Source organism: Plectropomus leopardus, chromosome 14, assembly GCF_008729295.1.
Source record: "Plectropomus leopardus isolate mb chromosome 14, YSFRI_Pleo_2.0, whole genome shotgun sequence".
Taxonomy (NCBI): domain Eukaryota; kingdom Metazoa; phylum Chordata; class Actinopteri; order Perciformes; family Serranidae; genus Plectropomus; species Plectropomus leopardus.
In genome coordinates, this window is record NC_056476.1 from 28,349,709 (window position 1) to 28,357,379 (window position 7,671).

The window sequence follows — 7,671 nt, forward strand, 5'->3', positions numbered from 1 at the left end:
TAACTGCCAATCAGAAAGATTTCATTCACGGACGGGCTCCACGGCCATCATTCAACATGCTGAATCAGCAGAAAAAAAGCAGATGAGGGTTGACGCAGGTCAACGTTGCAGGACACAGGGCCACAGACGCTCATCATTAGCCCAACTTTGACTGTTGGCTGGTGTGTCAGGGCCAGCTCACTGTGGCCGCTGCTGACTGCACATCTCTCCCTTCAATATTTCAAACTGCTCTGCTGTCAAAAAATGCTTGCCTCATTGACACGCCATCCATCATTCCTTTCACCCCAACATCAGCACAGGTACGACATCACTTTACCATGACACGTATGAAACACACCCAAATGTAACATATTTGTGGTTTGCAGAAATGTAAAATGCCAACGTGTTACCCCAGAGATCACTGTTTGTGTCATGTGAAACCAAAAGTCAACACTGTCTCATTTGAATTCATTTACATAAGTTTGTTTTCCTCTAAACTAACCAGGTAGTGTGGGCAGCAAAACCTAACCTGAACCTACTGGTAGGTTAAGCAGGTCCCTTCTAACCCATATCTATGGGGCTGATAACCACTGGTAACACCCATTGAATCATGTGATAATATTTGACATGTGGAAAGTTAGTCATCCTCACTGATTTACAACCATGTTATTATATCACTGGTTCTTCACCTAACCAAATCCAGTTGATTATTTATTCATTTATTTGCAAGGTTGCTTATAGTTGATATGTTTTCTAAATTTGGACACAATTTCACATAATATTTAAAAGTTACAGCATTTTATTTAAAATAGGCCACAGCTATAGGAATTGGAAACCATTTGGACTATCAAAAAAAATAATTATTTTTTCCCAGGATCATCCAAATATGGATCACCCACAATATGTGGCAGGTGATCCAGAATATCACAGGCTATAAAAGCAGGAGGGCCCCCATTATGTGTAAAGCCATGTTGCCAGATGAGCTTAACACCTTTTATGCTCGCTTTGATCTTCTCAACAAAGACTCAGCTGCCAAGTCTACTCTGCCTCCAGAGGACCGGTCACTGTCAGTGTTCACAGAGGATGTAAGAAAAGAGATGATGAGAATGAATATGAGCAAAGCTGCTGGGCCTGATATCCCTGGCCGTGTACTAAGAACATGTGCCAACCAGCTAGTAAATGTCATTAGGGACATTTTCAAATGGGACCCATTATGCTTTTCCATAAATTGTTAAATTGAAGGATTATCATATAAATTGTGGCCAGAGTTTCAAATAATTGAGCAAAGCATTCAGGCAGGTCATGGAGTTTAGCGCTGCTACTGTTGATTTCAGCTGATATAATGAAAGCCCTCATCTGCTGATGGCCAGCTGATTCACCTCTAAGCATCTGATTCACTTAACTCACTAGCGCCGCCTTATTTAAGCTGCTGTAGCCTGTCTGACTTGATCAATGTCGTTGTTGTCATTGATGCCTGCTCTTTGGGTTTTTTTTGTTAATGTTTCGCTGCTGCTCTCTCTGGCTCAGGCTTTCCTCGTATGCACAGGAAGGGCAGGAATGTATTGTTCCTGCTTAATGCTTTCCACGTGAGCACATGGGTGGCAGGGGGACCCCAGAACAGAGCCATACCACCAAATATCAATAACTGCAAAATTATAAATATTTATAACTGTGAATAAAGCTTAATATAAAAGCTGCTAAGAAGTGTTTTTCTTGACTATGTGGTCCTGACTGAAATTAGGTACACGTGCATAGAGGTAATCCCTGTGAGCAAAAACCTCAGATTTTCCACTGATCTAAATGCTCCATTTTTTTAACAGTTTTTATTTACTCTTGCTACAGTAAAATGACCTAATGAACCAGATTTCTTCATGCTCCAGACAGCTGCATTACGTAGCCTACACTGCTACATGTGGCCACATGCTACCATCAAGCAAACATGTGATCTTGATGGCAGATGGTGTAAATTTCTCCCAATTTCAGATCATATTCCTGCTGGAACATAGCTGGTTGTGTTCAGAAGTTTTCATGTTTTTTTTTGTCAAAAATGCTCCCATTCCCTGTTACAGCCAATTCCCAGCTGCGAGTACACTACTACATACTAATGTCAGGCAAACATGTAAACCTGATTGCAGCTGTTGTGAATGTCTTCCAGATTTCTGATTAGATTCCTACTGAAACATGTCCAGTTGTGTCTTTAAAGTTAGTTTTTATTGGTGATTTTTCAAAATAGAAAGTGTCGACTTTTTTGTTAGAGTCATTCTCCTGGCTGTGAGTAAACTGCTACATGTAGCTGCTAACGTCAGGCAAACATGTTTAACGCCAATGTTTTTGGCTCATCTTCATGCTGGAATATGTGGAGATGTGTGAAGAAGTTTTCATTAATGATTTTTTACCGTAAAAAGTGCCCCCCATTCCTTGTTACAGCCAATTCCCAGTTGCAAGTACAATGCGACATGTATCTATTGGTGCTTTTCCACTTCATGGTACCGGTTCTACTCTACTCTACTCTACTCGCCCTTTTTTGGATTTCCATTAGGAAAAAGCACCTGGTAGCTGGTACCACCTTTTTAGCACCTGCTCTCCTGGGGTTCCAAAAACAGCCGACCGGCTACTAAGAAGTACTAAAAGGTGACGTGGACACACTGCAGACCACTGATTGGTCAGAGAGAAATGTTTCTGTGTCATCAATGCATTGCACACATGGCATACCCTGAATAGCGCAAACAGCATAGCTATTGAAGCAGCCGCAGTTTCATATAATTTTTTTTCTTTCCCAAAATGGCAACTAGAAAGATCACACTGTGGACGCTCATGGAGGTGCAAACGTCCCGCATAATATACTTATTTACTTGAAACAAGCGTTTCCAGTGAGTGCGAGTCTGTGTATACGTAGTTTGAATTATGGGGGAGCTAAGGGGAGCTCAACTCCCCTGAGATGTTCACGGGGAGCTATAAAAATGGTTCACCTTTGTGTTTCAGAATATATATTTTCTGCACATGCAGATTCCTGAAATAATTAAAAATAGAAGTAATATGTCAATGTTGTGTATTTATTCGCTCATTACACTCCATTTTTGAACATCTGTCTCCACTATTTAACATCCGTGTTTATTCCGGCTGCAGTGAAGCGGTGCTGTACTCAACTTCCTACATTTATGTAGTCACCTGAACTCCTTATCATCTGACAGAAGGAACAGAGAGAGAGATGAAATGTTACCAGCGGATATTGTAGAATTTATTTCGCAGTAACCCTGTTACTGACCGCGTGCTGCCGCACAATTTATGAATGTTACATGCTGCAGAAGTGGTGCACACCGGAAAATGGGGCTCTCCCAAAGTGGAAGTGTCCCACGGCGTCACTATGACGACCACCTACACTGAGCTGGTACTATCTTCTAATGGAAAATGACCCCCAGAAAAGTACCCGATAGCAGAGGCGAGTAGTTTAGAGTTTTTGGGGAAACATATAAACTTGGTTGACCATGTTGCAAATTCTCTGCAATTTCAACTCATATTCCTGCTTGTACATGTCCAGCTGTGTTTAGAAGTTTTTATTCATGATTTGTTACAGTGGAAAATGCCACTATTCTTCATTAGAGTCATTTAGGCTGCAATGATGGTGCAGTGTGTAGAGATTCAGAACACCCGCTTATAGTGACCAATGAAATCAGAGCTTTTTCAGGAGGGGCCTTAAAGAGACGGTGAATACAGGTGTTCCAGCACAAACATATGAGGAAAATAAAATGTTTTTGACTATTAAGGCAAGGAAGTAATTTGGAGTAGAAACCTCAAATACAAGTATGAACCTGCTTCAAGACAGCCATCATCACTCTTAGTCTGCAGTGTCTAGTCTAAATGACTATGGCCCTGTGGCACACCACCATTCTAATAAAGTATTTTGTGAAAGTGGATCTCCAGCACATCAAAAACAACATCTCAGCCAACCTGGATCCTCACCAGATTGGATACAGAGCCAACAGATCCACAGCGGATACCATTTCCACTGCCCTCCACTCAGCCCCCACACATCTTGAAATGAACACCTTCATCAGAATGCTGTTTGTTGATTTCATCTCAACATTAAACACAATCTCCCCTATGAAGCTGACTGATAAACTTACTACGTTCTGCAACTTGATATTGGACTTCCTTACAAACAGACCACAGTCAGTTTTGATTGATGGTCACATCTCCTCCCACTCTAGTGTTGTACATTGGAGTGCCCCAGGGCTGTGTGCTCAGCCCCTCCTGTTCACGCTGTACTCCTACGACTCCAGCCCCTAACATGGAGAGAACTCTGTTGCAAAGTTTTCGCGACACCACCATTATCGGCCAGATTACATACAATGACACTTAGTGTCAGGAGGAAATCAGAGTGGTTCACAGAAAACAACCTACTCGTCAACTTCAGCAAAACCAAGGAACTAATCATTGATTTTAGAAAAGAGGAGGCAGACAGAAGACACACTCTGTCTACATTAATGTAGCTGAGGTGAAGCAAGTGAGCAGTTTTAGGTTCCTATGAATCAGCATTACAGAGGACCTGACATGGTCATCAAACATCTCCATACTGATGAAAAAAGCATTGACAAAGCTGGATTTCTAACAGAAAATAAAGAAACGGCAAAGTAACCCTGCCCAGTTTTTGTTAACTGTAATAATACACACACACGTATACATAATTTTAATGCAATAATTCAAGCTTGCTATATACAGTATACAGTATATGGCTTAAATTGATTAATATTTGTTTAATAATAAAATGTTAATAATACAATAAAAAAATAATAAATGTTAAATAATAAGGGGGGAAAAAAAACCCAATCACTGTGGTGCCGCATGTGTGAGTTTGACAGACAGAGTGACAGAGAGAGGAGAAGAACAGGTGGAAGGTGGACTATTGCACAATTTTTTTCTGAAAGCTTGGCTTTTATTAACTTACTCCAAGTGGTGCTTTGACAATTGCTGATGTTTTAATACTAGGTGGAACATACATACTTGTAGGAAAAACATTTCCAATATAATTATTATTTCCATCTCACATTATGAGGTTGCTTCAATATAGGAAGAAAAAAATGCCAGATGGAAAGCTATGGCAGGCCTTACGTAGCCCGCAGGCTGCCAGTAGGCAATGGGTCGGTGGAGTTGCAGGCAGATAAAAGAGAATCAAGAGGAAACAAGAGGAGTAATTTTTTCTGATATTACAGTCTGCTGTCCAGGGGGTGTGGAGCAGATGTCAAATGGCAAAAACTTCAATAAACTTCCACTTTCCATTTTATCTTTCTTGTCTTAAGAATTTAACGTTTATCTCATGTAACTATTTTTTCATATTGGAAGTTAGACCTCCTGTTGCTAAACAATCTGATATTATCCACTGAATAAAACCTGATGAACTGAATTAAAATGAAATAAACAGATTCATTAATGACAATAATATTATGATATTGGTTATTATGTTGTGCGGTTGGCATAACATATAAATTAATGTATATTTTAGTTTTGCCTTGAAAAGTCTTTCGTTCTTTGGTCCCAGTTCACATTGTGTGTGTGTGGAACATGGAGGGGTCTGTGTATGTGTATCTGTACCCCTTTTTACACAGAGTTTGTGCTATTAGGTCACCATGATGTCTCTTCTTTATGCCTCATTTGCATTTCTATCCAGAACTAAACAATGGTAGCATCATGCTGCTCCAGTGTTTGACTTTAGACAGCATGCCAGCATTGCAGATCCAAAAGAGGCATGACAGGAGTGACGTTTCACACAACAGCATAGGCCTCTAATGTGCAACACTAAAAATGGCTTGACATGGCAATAACAATCATTTACCGTCCCTGTTGTATGTCAGCTGATCTCGTCCTCTGCTCGGAGGGTAAAAGAACTCCGGAATCTTATTATTTTCCCAATCGACAGAAATTTACATCTCCAATTTTGTCTTTGAGTTAGCAGCTTACTGCTATCAGCCGGTTTTTAAATCTCCCGCAGTGGGTTGCACGCATAACACACCATCAAAACACCACACCCATCCTGCCCATAGTCCCATCCTGCCAGCTGTCTCTTTAACACAAACATTGTTTTGCCAGACAATTCTGTCCTCCTATTTCACGACAGTAGCTTTTATACAGAACAGCAAGGCAGCATGACAGCACCATATCTCCTGTCGTGAAAAGGCAGTGTAAAACGTGTTTGAGCACAGCTACGTCACCCTCCCACTTGCTAAAGGATTCACCAACCATACTGACATGTCAGTCCACAATCAGCCTCCTTTGCTTCGTGGCCTGAAGGCGGAAGTCCAAACAAATTTGCTAAGTTAGTGATAAGCTAGCTATCAAATATTATGCTAAAATCATAGATTATAATAAAAGAGAGATGGTTAAAGTTAGGGTGAGGGTAATGGGAAGGCTTCAGTTCGTTACTTATGCTTATGCTGAGCAAGCAATTAGCTGGCTATGAAGTACTGGCTTAAAAGCAAGTTGAGGTTAGGGTAATGGGAAGGCTACATCTTGTTACTTACAAAATGAATCACGTCTTCATGTATTCTGAACCATAAAGTGGATTATCGCTACATTTAGTCTCATATTTATTCACTACAGTGAATCAATGTAACATGGGTCAGAAAACTTTTGTGTTGGTGGCTTTGTCCAGTCTGTTCTCACTCTAAACTCTCTTCTGCATCCAACTGAAACACGATCAGGCAGAAGCGGTGGTGTTTTAATTATACGCTGGCAGACGGCTGCCTGGCACCAGGCGAGTCCGAATGTAATGCCAACAGGCGGCTTCTCTTGAAAACGTGGCCAGACGGAACTGGTCACTGAAGGAGAGTGTCAAGTAACATCACCGCTGGTAACAACGTAATATAAGGAGCGCAAGTGCACCTCTAGAGCGGGCAGGTGGGGAAGTGAATGGGTCCAACAAACAACAGAAGTTTGTGCGGGAGTCTGAAGTTTGCTTCCTGTGTGGATGTGAGTTTTTTTCTACACCCTACCATGTGCCTCTTTTGCCTAAACCTAGCCATCCATGACTTTTGCCTAATCCAAACCACTGTGACAGTCCACTTTGGTCGCCATGTGCTCATATTGTGTAAACATAAGAACCACGTGGCGTCGTCCCATTATGTGCATGAAAGAGCAGCACCATGTGACAAGTTGGGATGAGAACGTGTTGGTTTGTCTCGTACTAGTGGTGGGCATGGTCTATAGGGGCGTGTTGTGTACACTACACCAACTTGAGGCTTCAAAACTGTAGTCCACAAACCAATGGGTGATGTCACAATGGGTGCGTCCACTCCTTTTATACTGTCTATGACAGAAATGCAGGGAAACACACTGAAAATTGTACGGGCTTTTTGAAACTCAGTTTCAATTGTGCGCTGTAGCTGGTCTTGTTAAAATTGAGCCAGTCGTTTCCATGATGTTGTGTGTGATTGACAGAGACAGAGACTGACTCACACTCCCTTTTATTATGCCTGTTCGCTATGTGAGCTCAAGTGGTGTTGACTCTGTGAGCGTGTGTGTGTGTGTGTGTGTGTGTGTGTGTGTGTGTGTTGGAGAGAAAGACAGACAGGAGATAGAGAGAGGCAAGTAGAGACAGGAAGAAAGATCTCAGTCAATACCGTGAAAAATACATTTTCTGAAAGAAAAACAGTGAGTTGGTCTGAAAATCTGTGGCTGGATTTTTTTTAGACTGCACAG